This window comes from Lissotriton helveticus, chromosome 12 (assembly GCF_964261635.1).
Source record: "Lissotriton helveticus chromosome 12, aLisHel1.1, whole genome shotgun sequence".
Classification (NCBI taxonomy): domain Eukaryota; kingdom Metazoa; phylum Chordata; class Amphibia; order Caudata; family Salamandridae; genus Lissotriton; species Lissotriton helveticus.
This window is the reverse complement of record NC_136073.1, coordinates 463559108-463577862: the sequence shown is the minus strand read 5'-3', so window position 1 is coordinate 463577862 and position 18755 is coordinate 463559108.

Here is an 18755-nt window from a genome sequence, read left to right as displayed (position 1 = left end):
CATTGTAAATGACAATGCCATTTATTTATCTGTTTTCAAAACCAACACATAAATACAAAATTTGTCATTTACAATGCCAATAGCTCTAACTTTTACAAAGGCGAAACCGTTGCATTGTAAATGCTTGTTTTCTCCTCCTAACCACCTTCTTCTCTCAAACCTTTTTTCACAATAACTTATCCCTTTCCCCTCACTTAACTGCCTCTTTCTTTCCCCCAAACAATATTTCTTGCCTCCTCTTTCCTCTCACTGTGCCTATTCTATTTCAGGCTCGTAATTCTAGAATTTCTTTTTAGTTTTCCTGCTCCCTGCCAAACATCCTCCTCCCTCATGCCCTCTTCCTCCCACGACCCCGATCCCCACCCAGCACCCCTCCCACCCGAGAACCTACTTAATGAGGTGCAGTGGGTGTGCCGCAGGCGTGCCATAGGCAAGCCTGTCTGCGCCCGTCAACACCTGGACCACACCCAGTGCCAGGACTCTTGGCCCCACCAACACCTACAGCTGTTCCGTAGGCGAACTTCAAGCCCTCAACACTGGAACTCACAACCATGACTACTTCTGCATCTCGTTACGATCCACAGCAGGAGCTGCTGTTACTGCCCCTTCCACTGCACCATCAAATCCCCCGGGCGCCAACCCTCTCTCACACCCTCCATTAGAGGACAGCTTCACTGCCTGCTGATCAACTCCTGATTGCTCCGCAAGCACAATGTCAAGATCTGGGACACCATCTCCTCCCTCACTCCGGATATTGTGTTCCTCACAGAAACCTGGGTCAACCCAGCATCTGCACCCGACATCGCCAGCACCACACTAGAAGGATATAAGACAATCCACCGACACTGTGCCAACAAACAAGGAGGTGGAATAGCCATCATCCACAAAGAATCCCTCAACTGCCCAGCCACCACAGACAGTACGACCCCAATCATGGAGCACCTTAATTTCCAAATCAAAACCGACCGCAAAACCACAATCAGAGGCACTCTAGCCTACAAACCCCCGGAACCCGCCCCGTGTTGTGTGAAGCCATCTCCGACTTTATCCCTTCCCTGGCCATCAACTAGAACGACTTATTCTTTCCAGGTGACCTGAACTACCACTTGGACGACCCTACCAACACTTGTGAACATTGACAACCTCAGTCTCTCAAAACTGGTCACTGACCCCACTCACATTGCAGGGCACAGGCTAGACTCCATATTCTCAGCCAGTGATAGAATCAGATACAGCCACGCCACTGATATCACCTGGTCAGACCACTCAATTACCCACTTCTACATCTCGAGCACCTCCAACACCACCACCAACCCCTCCAGCAGCCCAGAACATGAGCTAGAGCAATGTAACAGACAACCTCTGGACAAACACCCGCAAAATCTCTCTGCCCGACCCCTCCTTAAATCTCGAGGAAGCCATAAAAAACTTCAACACCTGGATCACCAAATGCACCAACAAATTTGCATCCCTCAAGCTCCTCAAACCGGACAGGCACTCCAACGACACTAGCTGGTTCATTGCTGAACTCACATCTACAAAACACAACTGCAAACGACCTAGCACACCAGCAGAGCACCCTCCGACAGAGGAAATTACAAACTAGCTCTAAACAGTTACCACAATAACTCAAAAACACAAAAAGGAACACCCTCACACCCGCCTCAAAGCCTGCTCCAACCACTGCAAAGAACTCTTCTGCATTATCAAAGAATTTTCCAACCCAACAGCCACCGATAATTCCATCACCCTCTCCCACGACCTCTGCAACTCTCTCACAGAATTCTTCCACAGTAAAATTGCCACCATCTATGAACACTTCGACCCTCAACCACCCTTGGCCAACATCGACGGACTCCCCACCATCATTGACCGCAACCTAGACACAATCACTGCGCGGGACCCTCTCTCCACACAGATCACTGCCACCATCATGAGCACCATCCACTCACGAGCTCCCAAAGATTCCTGTTTCCACCATATGTTCAACATAGGGTATAACTCCATCAGCAAAGAACTCAGCACCATCCTCAACACTTCTATCACCTCCGCAGTCTTCTCGGCAGGTTAGAAGCATGTAGAGGTCAAACCGCCTCTAAAAAAACGTCTGCAGGCCCGACAGAATTAAAAAACTACTGCCCAATTTCCCTGCTCCCCTTTCCAGCAAAAGCCCCGGAGAAAGCAAATAACATCCAACTCATAAATCACGTGGAAATCAACAAACTTCTGGACCCCTTACAATCACCTTATCATACACAGATAACGGAAAACCTCCTGCCTCATGTCTGATCAGAACCAAGCCTTGCTTAGTTTGACTCGTGTTCAAAACTGGTTAACTCGACTAGAGTTATACTGAATACCTCATTCAAACTTAGATGTCATTTTATTTTGAGCACTATTTGATGCTGCTGTCCTCATATGTTGTCACCATCTTTTGTTACATGTATTTTCCCATTTCCAATACCTCCTCTTATATTTTAATTTACCCAAATAATATCCTGCCATTATTTGGGTAATTGTCAGACCCCGTCAGGAAACCACGAGGCATACAGGGGCTGCTGGACTACAGCTATGTTGGCTGGGGTCATTTGCCATGGTGTCGTGGGGTCCGCCATACGATTGCAAACTGGGCCAAACACACTACTTCTGCACTTGACTCTCAGGGTATCGAGTGAAGCAGTATGGAGGCAAAGAATCAGAACTCAAACAGTCAAACAACAGACACAATAGATCACTGTCTAGCCAAGTACTTACCTATAGTAAAAGAAAGTACTTTAATAACAGAGCAAAATGAAATAAAACACAACAAACTAAAGGTAGTAACATCTCACTTAGTGACTCACAGTCAAGCACTGCTCCCTCTCTGGTTTGCTCTCCCAATATCTATGGCGAACTCTCAGAGATACAACTATAGACAAAGATTAGACACAGGTGCAAGTACACTGTTAAAGTACCACATTAGCAAGTCAGAGGTCAGTTCAAGTAGTTCTTGAGCCAAAGAGTTCACGCTGATAAAAGGTCAGATTCCTAACAGAAGGATTATCTTTGTGAGTTCAAGATACAGTCTCACAGTCTTTCATGCTACAGACTTGTGACACCTGCTCAGCGGAGAAATGGCTACTGCAGTGCTAGATTGTGTACTCACCAAGATTGCATAATCAGCGTCTTCTCCAGCATCCCAGGACAACAGGCAGTGGTCTTACTCCTCACTTGGGTGTCTAAGGTAATCAACACAGCAGGCCTGATTGGTGAGTTCTCATCTTCAGCACTTCCAGCCTCCGGGCAGTAGAGCAGGTCTCTTGGACCACACACATCAGCCTCGCTCTTCATTCGGCCATTGAGCCAATCAGTTCAAAGGGGCTGGTTGGAGGCTGTTTTTGCAGGGTACACCACACGTCAGGCACACCAAAGGGTTGCAAAAAGCCACACTGTTCTCGTTTTAGTTTGTTCACCAAGTACCCCACATAAATGATGTTCTGGGAGACTGGATGATCCCTCACAACTCGGTTAACACTGCTAGCAATTGGCTTCTTCAGAGTGCTCCACAAGCCAGGGACATTCTTTGGGTTTCTCTTCCTGGACAGCCTCTCCTCCTGCAAGTCCAGAAACTCTCCTTCTATCTCTCAGCAGGCGGGCAGCATTCACAGTACCAGGTAGACCCACCACTTCAACAGCAAGTTGCATAGACTTCCGGTGACTTCCCCTCACTTTCAGGAGACTGTCATACAGAGACCAGCCCTGGTCTCACAGCAGCTTTCCAAGGGTCCAGTGGAGCGCACCATTTCTTGGTCAAGAAGAACTTGGAACTTGAACAAAGTGAGGTGGATGTGGATCTCCTGTTTATGGTCCCAGAACAGGTTCAGGGTGATTCCCTTTCAAATAACATTTTCTGGCTGTTGTGCAAGATGGTATTACTGATCATGCTTGCTCCAAGCAGGAGTGTCCAAAATATAGGCACAATGAAGTACGAAAATTCTGCACCAGCCTCTAATCGGACGTCTCGAAGTGGCAATCAGGGAAAGACAAAAGGGCAGGTCCTACCTAGAAACCTCTCCCCCTTAAAAACAGAATCTGCTGACTCACCGTCCATCAAATTACAGTACTAAGAAAAATCTAATTAGCAACTAGGTTCTAAGAATCCTTCTCTTATCCTGGCCCCCGAGCCTACCTACCATACCCGGAGTGCGGCGATAATTGCTGGGAGTGTTGGCATCCCTCCGGTGTGGTCAGCGGGGCCCTGTGCGCCCTGGGCGCTGCGGGGTGACAACGAAGGAGGAGCGGCCCAGTGCGCGGCTGGGAAGCCGGGGACTCGATTGGACATACCCGCGGTGGGTCCGCCGGCGCGGTGTGACCCCCCTGTCGGCTGTGAGCGCCGGGGCTGCCCTGCGGATTGGTGGATTGCTGTGCACGCCGGCCCTGAGTGTGGGACGGCACAATTGAGTACCAGAGAGGCGCGAATTTGTCCTGCTGGCCGCTGCGGCCTAGTGACACCCGCGAAGCCGGGGGCCTCGAGTTTCGCGACGCCCGCCTGGGGCGCGCGCTGGTTCGCGGGCCGCCTCCGAGGTTGGACGAGGCCTCGGCGCTACATCCTTGTGACGACCCTCTCCTGCTCCTGAATTGAAGGCGGCCTGGAACACGGCGGGACGGCCGTAGGTGGGCCCCGTGGCGGACGGAGTATCGTGAGTACCAGCATTTGGGGCCATTACACGTCCTGTACCCAAGGGGTGCAACAAAGCCTTGCGGCCCGCTGGCAGCGTGGAAGTGGATCCTGTGGTCTGCTTCTGGCTTACCTGGGCAGAGACACGTATTCAGGGTCCTGAGGGATAGCATCAAGCGGAGGGTGAAGTCGACTGCATGAGCCTTGGCTGGGCTACATAACAGACAAAGGAGACCCCTCATGCTATACCGGTGCTGATTCTAGGCGGTCTGTTGCTGTGAGCCTGTGGGTTGAGTGAAAAGAAACGCTGCCTAGCCCACGGGGGGACGGGGGGCCTTCAGCTACCGGCAGGTGGAGAGCTGGTTTCGGGGCCTGCCTGGACCGTGCCTGGACACAGAACTTTTACACAGATAAGTCTATCCGGGGCCCACTGTAGGAACCCTTGCTGTTACGCGACCCTCCCCCGTTACACTTGGTGGAAGGAGCTTGAGGTCCCTAGACGGCCATTTTGGTGTGCGTAGTGGGCAATTTGCGAGAGACTTGCAGCCATGACCAGGGAAGGCGGCGGCCCCACCAAACAAGTGACGATTGACAAATTCACCGGGCCCGGTGGTGGCCCTGGACCGTCAGGAGGTGGCCAGCAAGGAGGGGGGCCAGACAACGCGGCACTAATGGCGGCCATCACCCAATCAAGAGATATGCTGGATGCCAAAATAGGGGCAGTGGGCACAGATGTCACTCTCTTGCGCCAAGACTTGCGAAATGCTGTGGCGCGGATTACGGAGGCTGAATCCAGAGTGTCGGTAGTGGAAGACGACGTGGGTACACTCAAGAAGAAGATGGCGGCAATGGAGACAGCGCAGCGGGGTCTGGCGCTCCGAGTGGAAGATGCTGAAGGGCGCGCACGCCGCAATAATCTCCGATTTATCGGCTTTCCGGAACGATGTGAGAAGGGTAATATGGAACAATTCCTCACGCAGTGGCTGGGAACCTGGCTGCCCCCGGAGGCTCTATCTAATTGCTTCATTATAGAACGCACACACCGCGCCTTGTCACAGATGCCACCGGAGGGTGAACGGCCTAGGGCCGTAATTGCTAGACTTCTGAATTACCACGACCGGGATGCCATTCTGAGGGAAGCAAGAACCAAGGAGACCCTTCTTTATGAAAATCGCAAAATAATGATTTTCCCTGACTACACGAAGCTGGTACAGCAACAGCGCCAATCCTTCATGGACGCTAAAGCGAAGCTGCGGGGTCTTAAACTCCAGTACTCCCTGCTGTACCCAGCGCGCCTGAGGGTGATCTTCCAATCACGGACACTGTTTTTCGATACTCCGGAGGACCTCTTTAAATGGACCGATGAGACAGTTAGGATCCGGCCGAATTCTCAGCCAGGGCTGAATCCGGGCCCTTCGAGGGGGGCGTCACAAGAGCAGAGTGGTCAGGCGACCAAGCCCAGGAGGAACCGGCGATCTAGGTCGCGTAAGCGGTCGGCCTCCTTCAGCGGCGCCCAGGCCGGTAGTAGGACCGAAGACTCAGACCAGTCTGAAATGGATAACGGCCAAATCTGAAGCGTCTGCGCCCCTTTGTACTCTTGTTGCTATGGGCCCTGGCCGACGTGGTATGGGCTCTTGAGGCCCGATGAGCTGGTAGCGCCATGGCTGCCTCAGGATGGGATTGTGACTGACCGCTGACCATGGGGGGGGATTGTGGGTGGGGACTCGGGGTGCATACATAGGGGCTACTGCTCTCCTTCGAATGTGGGAGATTCTGGGTGAGGAGTGATGAGGTTGCTGTTTTCTGGGGAGTTGGGATTCATTGGCATGGCTGGCTCAGGGTCCACGGTTCTGGACTCAGGGACACCCATGCCGCGACAGATACTTCATGGTTTTTTGAGGTATAGGGTGGGGGGAGGTGGGGTACGAGTGGCCGGGGACAGAGCCACTGTGTTGGGGCTGCAACATATTCAAGATTGTGATGACATTCATTTGATGTTGGTTCTGGGGCTCGGGGTGGGACGAGAGTTGCTCGTCATGTTATCTTGGGGTTCTGGGGCGGGTGGGTGGGACTGCACGTGTGCTCTGCTATAGTATTCCTTACAGTGGGCGATGAGTGGCAATGGCGAGGACGTTCTGTTCAGTGGGTCCCACTTGATTATGGCTGACAAGACTAATAGACTTCCTGATGCGTCTCTGCGGGTGATCACGTGGAATGTCAGGGGATGCTCGACAAAATCAAGCGTGGGGCAGTGTTGAGATGGGGGAAAAGTGAGAGTGCTGACGTTTTCTTGCTCCAGGAAACCCACATGATGGGCTCGAAAGTGCTGGGTCTACAGAGGTTTGGCTACCATCAAGTGTTTCATGCAGGATTTTCCCGGGGATCTAGGGGGGTAGCCATTTTAATACATCATAGGGTGGCCTATGTCCATGAAAAGCAGTGGGTTGACCCTCAGGGTCGCTATATCTTTGTCAAGGGCATGGTGGGCACTGAATCTGTGGTCTTTGGGAGTGTCTATGCCCCCCCCCCTGCAATGGGCCCTAGCTGAGAAACTATTCACGATATGGGAGGACATCCCCGATTCCCTGGCGGTGGTTGGCGGTGATTGGAATGATGCAATGGAAGCGAGTGTGGATCGCTGGCGGCGCCGGGAGGTGGCTGAGACTGCCCCCTCCCCCGTGCACACTCGATTGCGTGCTATGACTGAGGGTCTGGGCTGGTCGGATGCCTGGAGGCATATGCACCCCACTGCACGCGATTATACGTATGTCTCCGCTGTGCATGGCTCCTATTCTAGATTGGACTGCGTGTTTGTGCCTGGCGACTGCTTGTGTAGAGTGAAGAGTGCTGCCATCTTGCCTAGGGGTCTGTCCGATCACTCCCCAGTATCGATTAGGGTGGAACTCTGTCGACAACGCCAACCGTTTCGCTGGAGGATGTCCTCGTGGCATCTTCAACAGCCGGCCTATGTGACACACTTACGGGAAGCATTAGACCTATATTGGCGGGAGAATCTTGTGGGAGACATTGACGCTGAGGTGGTATGGGAGGCCATGAAGCCCACTATCCGGGGAGTAGACATAGCGTGGTGTGCCGCGGCCCGGCACAGGCGGCGAGAATCGATTGTTGAAGCGGCAGCACGGGTAGAAACCTTGGAGGAGCAGCACTGCATGGGGGGGGGATGAGGCTGGGTTACGACTCCTTCTCCAGGCTCAGCAAGCCTACGCATCTGTCCTCCTCGATGATGCGAAACAGGCATGGCTAGCTACACGTAGTAGAATATACCAGTGGGGGGACAAGTCATGTACGATGCTTCATAGGCTCTGCCAGCGCCACCTCCAGCCGCTTACGCTGCCGGGACTCACGTCCATGGACGGTGGGGTCATTACCGACCCAGTAGAACTGGCGGCGAGTTTTGCCGCATACTTTGCTACTCAGTACGCCCAATGTGATCGCTTATCGGCTGATGAAGTGATCAAATTTATCGAGGACTTGCCCCCTAAGATGGTGTCGGACGAAACCAGGAAGGCACTTGATGCGCCCCTTACGGCTGAGGAGCTGGGCGATGCTCTGGGACAGCTTAATACCGGAAAAGTCCCTGGCCCGAGTGGCTATCCGAGTGAGTTTTATAAACAGTTTCACATACAGCTGGGGTCCCATTATCACCGGGCGCTTGAAGCGGCGCGTGAGCCGAAATTGTAGTCTTTCAGAAACCGGGTAGACCTCCAGAGAGGCACGACTCGTATCGCCCCATCTCGCTACTCAATATTGAGGCTAAGGTGCTGGCCAGGGCTCTAGCGAATCGTTTGTCCCCGTATATCACAGACCTGGTGCATCCGGACCAGGCCGGGTTCATGCCTCATAGAGCGACGCGACATAACATTCGACGCGCACAGGCGGCGATTGATGCCATGGGAGCCACCGGGGAGCGGGCGGCTTTGTTACTGGCTGACATTGACAAAGCCTTTGATTCCGTTAGTTGGACTTACTTATTTGCCCTATTGCCCCGCCTCAATCTGGGCCCGGTCTTCCTGTCCTATATCAAACTACTGTACACGGATAATACGGCCTCGGTGCGGGTTGCGGGAGCAGTGTCGGAGTCGTTTCAAATTGGACGAGGGACCCGGCAGGGTTGCCCGCTCTCCCCCTATCTGTTCGCTCTACTAGTGGAGCCGTTGGCTGCATGGGTGCGTATGGATGCGCAACTGCGGGGCTTTGTCTGGAACGACAGCTTCTCGGATAGAATCGCCTTTTACGCGGACGACGTCCTTTTCTTTCTCACCGATCTGCGGCGCTCGGGACCGTGTGTACTAGACATTATGCGAATCTTTGGGGAAGTCTCGGGCCTGTATCTGAACCTGCGTAAGTCTACCCTCTGGGTGCTAAATGGAGATGCAGAGACAGATCATTGGTCGGTGGGACTACAGGTGGCTACACATGGCATAAAATATCTGGGGGTGTTTCTGTCCAACTTACCCAGCGTTGCCTGGGAACGCAACATAATACCCGTTTGGGACCGAGTTCAGACGGATATCAAGACATGGTCTCGAATGCCCCTCTCTATCTTTGGTAGATCCGCAATTTTTAAGATGGTTGCGCTCCCACGTCTCCTCTATCAATTGCAGAACCATCCCTATCCAATTGCACCCCAGTGGTTCCGAAAGGTCAACTCGATCTTGGGCCGCTTTCTATGGGCTGGGGGACCGGCCAGAGTGGCACTACGTACGTGCTTCTTGTCCACCTACTGCGGAGGCCTGGCCACCTCAGATATGCTGTCCTATTACCAGGCCGCTCATCTGCTTATCCTGAACGATTGGTGGTACGGCGACAGTGGGGATCCAGCCTATGCCCTGGAACGCACATTGATGGGTGACAATACACTCCACACGATCCTCTACTCGGCTCGCCTGCGCCGGAAACTGCCGAGGGTCACGAGTCTCGTGTTTGCTGTCTGGCGGCAGACTTTACGCCGCATGGGATGGTGGGGCCGATTGACCGCGGAGACTCCGCTGTGGCGCAATGGCCTATTACCCGAATTGTCGGCCTTATCTGGTTTTGAGGGCTGGGATGCAATTGGGATTTCGCAGCTGGGACATGTGATGTCCGGAACGACGCTCAAATCCTTTCAGGCACTCAGCATCGAATTTAACATGCCCCAGTCTCAATTTTTTCGATATTTACAACTCCGGCACGCACTCATGCCCAGTATTGCCGATATGGATTCGCTCCCTGACTTTAGTCCTGTTGAGGCGAAGGTCTTTATGGGTGATCTGGGGGATAAGAAAGTCTCTCGCATCTATCAGACACTAGTCACTCATTGTTCCTCCACCCTTCTTCCACTAAAAACGACTTGGGAAGCTGATGTTGGCCCCCTCGATGAGGATGACTGGAGGGAGGCTCTGGAATCCCCTAGGGGAGCAGCCATTGCCATTCGATTTAGACTAATCCAATTCAAAATTCTCCATAGGGCTTATATCACCCGTGAACGACTGTGGAAAGCAGGCTTGATTGGATCCCCGGAGTGTTTGAGATGCGGAGCTGCAGTGGGCACTTTGCTCCACACGATATGGTCTTGCCCTAGGTTGGTGGGCTTCTGGAGGGGTGTGTGGGACTGCCTGTCTGAGGTACTACACTGGACTCTTCCTCGCACTCACCGACTGGGCTTACTCCACATCCTTGAGGGGGTTGGTGGAAACACTTATAAACGTCACTTGCTGCTCCTGGGATTGGTGATGGCCAAAAGAGACCTGGCCCGAGCTTGGAAGGATGTGAGAGCCCCTCCCCTGGGTGCCTGGAAGGCTGGAATGGACTTTTGTATGGGCCTGGAACGACCGATTTTTGAAGCACGTGGCTGCCCCCGCAAGCATTACAAGATATGGAAGAGATGGGCTGAGTATAGGGGGTTGATGCTAGACCCACCAGCAGAACTGGAGGAAGATCTTTAGTCGCATGTTACATGCAAGTCCTTGCATTACGCCACGAGTATCGCATCATGATTACACGCTGAAGCTATCTATACACACGTGCATGGGGGGTAGGGGGGGCACGGGGATGGAAATGGGAGGGTTGGGTAGTTGGGGTAAATGGGGGTAGGGGAGGGCATAGTTGTATTCCACTTATAATTGCTTTCTCTTGACTGCTTATTCGGACGTTTAGATCTATGTTGTATATGTAACACAATGCTTGGTGGTGTTCTCCTGATTGTGGGGAGCCACGCGTGCTTTTTGCCCGATCCTGCTAATAAAATTGTTGTGAAAAAAAAAAATGACATTAAAAAATACATTTGTAAGCAACTAGGTTCTAAAAGGTCATCATAGAAGTTCTAAGGGAAGCCCGGTCTCCATCCTCCCTCACTCCATTGTCTACGTCTGCACCCTCCAGAAACGGGAATACAGGCAATACACTTCCACTGTAGGGAAGCTGTATACACTATTCCTCTTGTGCCAGACTGTCCCAGGGGAGGGTTGGCTATGCTCTGGTCGGGGGATACTGAGGCTTCCCAGGGGGGTGAGGACAAGGAAGATACAGAGTCTTTTATCAAGGATCTCAATGAGGGTTTTATTTTAATATAACTGCGTCTTTGCCGGCTCGTTATCCTTTCACGGGCAAACGCTGCTGAGTCAAAAGGGGGTTTCCCCGAGGTATCCAGGTTGCTGCACTGGACACACAGGGCTGTCTTCGTCTCTCCTCGTCTCCGACTCCGGGATATGGAACAAGAGAAAGAGATAGACCTCGTCAGACAGCAGTATTAAACCATAATACGTAGGGCCGGGGTGCGGGAAACCGGTGAAGTGGCTGACTCTGTACACTCTTTGAAAGGTAGTGCCCGTGATGGAGGGGTTTAAGGAAGGGAGTTCTCTACAGGGGACTGCACACTCAATCCGGAGGTTGGACCCGTTGAGCCACCCAACCCGCTACACGGCCCCGTACCTGTTGTAGCCATGCCCCTCCCGTGGGTGCGTGGCGGGGCGAAGCGTGAGTCCGTTGGCCTCCTGGCTTGGTCTCTCCTCCGGCGGTCCGGTCTTCTCCTCTTCTCTCTCCGTCTCGCGATCCTCCTTCGTTCTCCTCTCTCGATTCTCCTTTCTCCGGGGGAACTTCATCCGTCGTATCCGGGGCTGGGCTCACCTTAGAACTACCTCCCGGGCACGTGATAGGCGGGGCGCCGTCATACCAGGTCGAACAGTTAAAGGGACCGCCGTCCTCAGGTTGGCGGGTCCAATAGGATTCCTGCTCCTCTGTCCATACGGGGTGTGGCGGCTGTTGAGAGGTAAAGTTAGTAGGTAACAGGGGAGTGGAGTCCCACCAAGTACAATGTTCCCTGTCCGTACGGCATGCCCCGTCACATACCTCCCCCCCCTGGCATCTCCCGTTCGGGGAGAGGAGGCATTCGGGACAAGAAATCCGCATTGCCGTTTTCTTTGCCCTTGCGATGATGCACCGTAAAGGAGTAAGGCTGTAATGAAAGAATCCACCGCAACACCCTAGCGTTCTTGCTGCTGTTCTGATGCATCCATTTCAATGGGGCGTGATCAGTATGGAGGATGAATGGTTTCCCTTCTAAGTAATATCGCAGCTTCTCTACGGCCCACTTAATCGCTAGACCCTCCCTCTCAATGGTGGAATATCTACACTCTCGGGGAAAAAGCTTTCTGCTAATGTATAACAATGGGTGTTCCTGCCCATCTACACCGGTTTGGGATAAGACGGCACCAATGCCAACCCCTGAGGCATCAGTGGCGAGTGAAAATGGTTTCTCAAAATCCGGGGACATCAGCACAGGGGCCGAGATCATGCATTTCTTTAATTGGTGGAAGGCAGTCAGGGCTTCAGGAAAGGGATTCGTTATCTCTCGGTTCTTTTTCTCTTTGCCCACGAGATCTGTCAAGGGGGCAGCCTTCTCGGCAAACCTGTCAATAAATCGGCGGTAGTAGCCGATGAGGCCTAAGAAAGCTCTCAGTTCTCTTTTGTTTGAGGGAAAAGGGACGTTTGTTATAGCTTTCACTTTCTCGCTTTGCGGAGCAATGGACCCTTTCCCCAAGATGTACCCTAGGTATTTGACGCTGGTGAAGGCTACTCGGGATTTTTTTGAGTTAATGTGTTGCCCTGCTTGCCTGAGGGCGGTCAGTATGGACCCTAGGTGTTGTAGGTGTTCCACCCAATCCCTGCTGTAGATGACTATATCGTCCAGGTAGTCCGAGCTGAAAGAGGTATAGGGCTGTAATACTGCATTCATGAGTCGTTGGAATGTCGCCGGGGCGCCATGCAGGCCAAAGGGGAGGACGGTAAATTCATATAGTCCATTGTCGGTGACGAAGGCGGTCTTCTTACGATCCTCCTCACTAAGAGGCACCTGCCAATACCCCTTCGTGAGGTCGATGGTAGTAATGTACTGGGCATCCCCGATTTTTTCGATTAATTCGTCCACTCTTGGAATCGGGTAGGTGTCAAAATTCGAGATGGCGTTCAGTGCTCTAAAATCCATGCAAAAACGCTTGGACCCGTCCGGTTTGGGTATCATTACTATGAGGGATGCCCAATGACTAGTGGACGGTCGTATCACCCCCATTTGGAGCATCTCGTGTACTTCATTCCGGACGGCCTCTCGTCGGGCCGCAGGGATTCGGTAAGGTCGTTGTTTTACCGTATTCCTTGGGGCGGTTTCTATGCAATGTTCGATCATGTGGGTTCTCCCAGGATGGTCTGAACAGACGTCGGTGAAGCACAGAAGAATCCCCTGCAGCTCGTCCCTCATGGAGGCAGTTAGCTCTGGGTTCACCACCAACTGGTCCAAAGTGGAGGGGGTCGTTTTGGACGCCGCCTCAACCCAATGTGAGTCATGGGGTAGGGGGCCCAGACACTCCTTCAAAAGATTAATATGATACGTCTGGGTTTTGCTTGGCGATAGCCGTAGTCTATATGTGGTCTGTCCAATAGTTTCAATGACCTGAAAGGGTCCCTGCCATTCGTTTTTGGCTTTGCTGCTCAAGGATGGAAGCAACACCAGGGCCCATTTCCCTACGGCAATGCTTCGCAACTTTTTGCCTTTGTCATAATTCCTTTTGTATCTGTGTTGGTGGTGTTCCAGGCTGGAGTGAGCCAGATTCCGTAGTTTTCCCAGCCGGGACCGGAGTTGGGTGGTGTATTCTAGCATGGTTTTCTGTTCCTGCAGCTCTTCCGTCTCCCACAAGTCTTTGGTCATCTCGAGGAGGGACCTAGGGAGTCGCCCATATAACAACTCGAATGAGGAACACCCCAGGCTGCTTTGTTTCTGTGCTCGTAACACATAGTGGGCCAAAGGTAATAGGCGGTCCCAGTTCGTGCCTTCTGAGGACAACATCTTTTTCAGGGTTGATTTCAGGGATTGATTATACCGTTCGACGAGGCCATCGGTTTGAGGATGGTATACAGATGTTTTCAGGTGTTTTATCCCTAGGGATTTACACACTTCTCGCATAAGTTTAGATGTAAAGGGGGTACCCTGATCTGTCAGGACCTCTTTTGGGAACCCGACCCATGAAAATAGCTCAACAAATTTCTCCGAAATGGCTGTGGTAGTGCTGTTCTCAAGGGGAATGCCTCCACGAACCTGGTGGCGTAATCCACAATTACCAGGGCATATATATTCCCCTTGGCAGATCGTGGTAAGGGCCCGATGAGATCCATGCCGACCCGTTCGAAAGGAACCACGATGATAGGCATGGGTTGTAGAGGCGCAGCACTGGGTCGATGGGTGTTCTTCCTTTGACACACGTCGCACTTGGCGCAATAGTCCTGCACGTCCCTGTATATCCCTGGCCAAAAGAAGTGTCGTAGATCTCGGTCGTCTTTTCTTTTCCGGCATGACCTGCAGAGGTGGGTGTGCGCGAAGAATTAAACTTGCTCTCTGAACGAGGTTGGTACCAACAACTGGCAAGCGCTGGTCTCCATGGCCTGTCGATATATCAGATCCTTCTTGATCAGGAATCGAGGGTAGGTCGGGGAAGGGTTCCCTTGGTTTTGGTGCGCACCGTCCCAGGCATTATATAGGGTTCTATCTTCTGTCTGTGCGAACCTGAAACTTCTATCAATTTCCCATGGTTCGGGGCTTAGGTATGCTGGAGAGGAGTGCCCTGTTTCTGAAGGTCTCGGGGTAAGGGTCTCCCTGAAAAGTGAAAGGAATTCGGGATTATCTGTGCCCAGAATCATGTCCTCTGGCAAGGAATCGACTACTCCCACTCTCACAGTCCGCTTATCCCTGTTCGGTATCTCTACAGGGATGGAAGCCACCGGATACGGCTTCACATCACCGTGCACACATCGGATATACACCTGGGCCTCCTGTATATACTGCTCGGGAAGGACAAAGCGCACCTGCACTACAGACTGTTTACACCCCGAGTCGAGGAGTGCCCTCACCCTAAAACCATTCATCCTCATACTCACGTGAAAGGAACTGCCCAGCTCGGCCGAGTACATCACGGTCTTTGGGAGATATCCAACCTCCATCGGTTCTTCAGGGGGCCGCTTCCGAGGGCACATCCGGGCAATGTGACCCCACTCCCCGCATTCATAACATTGGGGTCCCTTAAACATGGGTGACATCATCCCGGTGGCTTTCGGTTTGGGGGCTTCGAATGCCGGTCTCGGTTTCCGGTCTATCTTCAGGGGAGGGAGGGATTTGCCAGATTTTTCTGGTTCCGCCGTGCTCAGTCGGGGTTGTGCCCTGGCGTACTGTGCAGCCATCCCGATAGCATGTTCCACTTCCAAGCCTACATGTTGGCAAAGCCATCTTTGGGTGGCATATGGCAAAGCGTCCATGAACTGTTCTAAGTAGATCTTGTCGAGGATTTCCTCCTTGGTACACGTTTCCGGCTTTAGCCATTTATTGGCGGCCATACGCAAATGAAAGAAGAGGGTCTTTGGGTTCTCGCCTGGCAGGCCTCTTTCCTTTCGAAACTTCACTCGATATGCTTCCGGGTCTAAGCCAAGGTGATCCAATATCACCTCCTTCACCACTGCATACGGCGTGTTTCCTAGGGCGTTCGCGGCTTGATAGGCCGACTGTGCTTCTCCGGTCCAGAGGGGGGCAAGAAAGAAGGGCCATTTATCCTCGGGCCATCCCAGTGCTCTGGCGGCCCTTTCAAAGTTTAACAGGAACGCATCCGGGTCTTCCCCCGGGATGTATTTCTGTAAGGCAATGCCAGAGGGGTGAGGAGAGTGTACTTGGGCTTCTCCCGTTGTGTGTGGGAGGGGAGGGGGCACATTCCTCAGTCCTTCTAATTGGGCCGTCAAGGATGATTTGAACAAGTCCCTATCCGCTTGGGCGGCTGCCAGCTGCCGTTCCACTGCCCACTCGAGTTTCTGTTGCCCTTTTATAATATGCTCAATGAGGGTGTCCATCTTGTCGCTACAGATGGGGGATGTTGCTGATCCCACTTCTGACACCACGTGTCCCAGGGGAGGGTCGGCTATGCTCTGGTCGGGGGATACTGAGGGTTCCCAGGGGGGCGAGGACAAGGAAGATACAGAGTCTTTTATCAAGGATCTCAATGAGGGTTTTATTTTAATATAACTGCGTCTTTGCCGGCTCATTATCCTTTCACGGGCAAACACTGCTGAGTCAAAAGGGGGCTTCCTCGAGGTATCCAGGTTGCTGCACTGGACACACAGGGCTGTCTTCGTCTCTCCTCGTCTCCGACTCCGGGATATGGAACAAGAGAAAGAGATAGACCTTGTCAGACAGCAGTATTAAACCATAATACGTAGGGCCGGGGGTGCGGGAAACCGGTGAAGTGGCTGACTCTGTACACTCTGTGAAAGGTAGTGCCCATGCAGGAGGGGTTTAAGGAAGGGAGTTCTCTACAGGGGACTGCACACTCAATCCGGAGGTTGGACCCGTTGAGCCACCCAACCCGCTACACGGCCCCGTACCTGTTGTAGCCACGCCCCTCCCGTGGGTGCGTGGCGGGGTGAAGCGTGAGTCCGTTGGCCTCCTGGCTTGGTCTCTCCTCCGGCGGTCCGGTCTTCTCCTCTTCTCTCTCCGTCTCGCGATCCTCCTTCGTTCTCCTCTCTCGATTCTCCTTTCTCCGGGGGAACTTCATCCGTCGTATCCGGGGCTGGGCTCACCTTTGAACTACCTCCCGGGCACGTGATAGGCGGGGCGCCGTCATACCAGGTCGAACAGTTAAAGGGACCGCCGTCCCCAGGTTGGCGGGTCCAATAGGATTCCTGCTCCTCTGTCCATACGGGGTCTGGCGGCTGTTGAGAGGTAAAGTTAGTAGGTAACAGGGGAGTGGAGTCCCACCAAGTACAATGTTCCCTGTCCGTACGGCATGCCCCGTCACACAGACTAAACACAGGGCAATCCTAAATGGATCCCACTGGTCAAAGTAATAATACATCTTCTGGGGAATCCACCTACTATATGTGTGCCACCCATTCACCATGCATGCACTCATACAACACGCATAAGGGAGGTCAGCGCAAGGGTCTGGGTGTCACATGAAAGCAGACCTTTACCCTAGTGGGTTTGATTAGCTGCCCTCCTTTCCAATAATCTGTCCTCAATATTATTATTATTACAGTGTTGTTGGTGTCGATAATCAGTAGTACAAACAAAAAGTGCAATTCAGGACCATTCATTCATGAAAATTGGTATGCTGGACCACTTCTTCATGTCAACAAACCAGGACATGGACGTTAGTCCCATGCCACAAACCAGGACATGGGCAGTAGTCCCGTGCCACAAACCAGGACATGGGCAGTAGCCCCATGTCAATAAAAGATGGCCCGATTAGATTGCCCCTCCAGGACACAGAACAGCTTCTGGGCCATGGCTTTACCTTGAGGATGGCTAGGCCGCAGTGCACATGCTAAATTTGCATGGTAGTTCGGTCAGTACAAAGTAGGGTTCCTAATTTTACATGCAGTTAGATCACTCAGGACAGGGGTCCATGGCTGTACAACATGTGGGGGACACTGCGCCCAATTAGTATTCTTCAGAGAGGCACCTGATTGTATGTCTGATTCGATCACTTTGATATTAGCCCATTCCTTCTTATTTTTTAAATGAGATTATCAAGATAGGAAATAAATCAGCCCAAAAATCTTTTACTGTTCCGTATGGTCATATGAGGTTAGTTTGTCATTGTTTTCATCATCTACATCAAAACACATTTTGTACATTCACCTTCCCCGTTGACTCTGCCCTAGGTGTCAATATCAAATGAGCGTCCAGTTTTTAGTAGAACTCCTGTTATTTTTGGTGAGTTCTGGAACAAACTGTGCCAGCTCACGATCAGTGGTATGTCGTTGTGTTACCCACTGCATAAACCACTGCACCTGTGCTGCCAAATGGTATGTCTCGAACTCAGGCATGGCCAGTTCTTCCCCAATCATTGGCTGCTGTAGCGTGGTGAGAATCACTCTTCTACGGCCCACTCCCCACAGAAGTGTGATAACCAGAGAATCCAGTTCCCGGAATATTGTTCTGGGTATCCAAACCAGCATGACTGTGAAATACTATAACAAGCATTTGCAATGCAATAGGTCTCGCATTTGCGAGACTTTGAGCTACTGGCAATGTAAATGACAAACCTTTTATCTATGTGTTGCTTTTTTTAAAACAGATAAATAAAAGGCTTTGTCATTTACAATGCCAATAGCTTAAAATGTTGCAAATGTGAGACCTATTGCATTGCAAATGCTTGTTTCTAAGGGAAGCGGAACACTGAAGGGTTGGAAGACATACAACTGTCATTTACATCGCCTAGAACACACAGCGTGCTGCATGACAGGCTGTATGCAAAGCTATTGCTGTGGTGTGTCCCTGCGCAAGTCGAGTCTGGGGACCAAGATTGTGTGCGATAGTGCACCCCAGACCTGAAAGACACCCCTCACCCCACTGTCACCCAGCTCGCCGTGTTCCCTTTCGCATGGGGCAGGAGCATGCAGTATATAATATCTACATCCACTCTTTACATGAAAACACTTCAGTCACTTTAGAACATGTAGCTCTGTGTATAAAATAAGAACCAGGCGCTAGATCGGCTAAGGAAGGTGCTCCCATTAACCTAGATGTGTAACGCTGCCCTGAAAAGGTGCAGCTTCTACTAAAGCA